Consider the following 1,161-nt stretch of genomic DNA (forward strand, 5'->3'; position numbering starts at 1 on the left):
AATTGCAATATCCGCAAAATTTGTGGACAAAAAGTTATTGTAATTTTACGCAACATATATGATGGTGATAAAGGATAAGTATACGGAACTGAAAATGGAAAGTAGCGAGCAGAAAAAGAAACTGATGGAGCTACAAAGTAGATTGATACATCCGTCAAATAATGATTCTAGGTTAATAAAATCTGTTAATTAAGGAACAATTGCAAAAATCAAGTATAATCAATATTACTTCTGCTCAAAGGCTATAATAGAATTGGACCGAAATGGGTACAAAACAGGCAATTATATCTATACGTTCTATTCTATGCAAAGGCAAATATTTCAAAGAGAAAAGATGTGTTACTTACAAATTACTTATGTTCCTAGATATCTCACTAATTTAGGCTTCTTGTCTTGCAGAACTTATCATTCATGTAACATGTAAAGGGGTCCAAAAATAGTAAAAGATTTTTATATTTCATAGCCTCACTTGATACGTCGATTGGATCACGTAAAATATCGGACATTAATTGCATCTACATCTTCAGACCTTAAATATATAATTGCAACAACATATTTAATAGCGTTTTAATAACATTTTTCTAATTGTTTATATCTATATCTAATAAATATATATTAATCGAATAAGTTGCTTTACCAAAGAATAAAAGTATCTGAGGCTTACAAATCGGAGGCATTACATTACAAACGTGCATCACATATATAATATTACATGTAACAAAAGATGAAGACCAAAAAGATCGTACATAAGTTGAATCCACAATGCGGTCATAGAGATACAGAAACGGCAAAAATTCCAAACACTAATTTAAAAAATTCAAAAAGGGGGGAGTGAAAATCCATCTCCTTGACGATGATAAGGAACAAGTCTGCCTCATGCACTACAATATCCCAAACAGCCAGCGATTGGCACGCCAATGACAACGGATGGAACGAATTCCGTGACAGAACTGTGCTAACAAAGTGCTCCTACTCAGCTTTCGAAATGGCATACTGTTAGTACTGGGGCGGCATTCGTATCACGGCACTATTAAAGCACCGAGATATAGCACACGGGCTACACGGCCGTGACAATGACACTATCAGCTCACCATAGCTACACGCGTGGCTGTGGCGTAGGCTGACATTTACTAATTGGGGAAGCGCTGTTTCCATAAAAAT

The sequence above is a fragment of the Xylocopa sonorina genome, unplaced genomic scaffold, assembly GCF_050948175.1.
Source record: "Xylocopa sonorina isolate GNS202 unplaced genomic scaffold, iyXylSono1_principal scaffold0085, whole genome shotgun sequence".
NCBI lineage: Eukaryota > Metazoa > Arthropoda > Insecta > Hymenoptera > Apidae > Xylocopa > Xylocopa sonorina.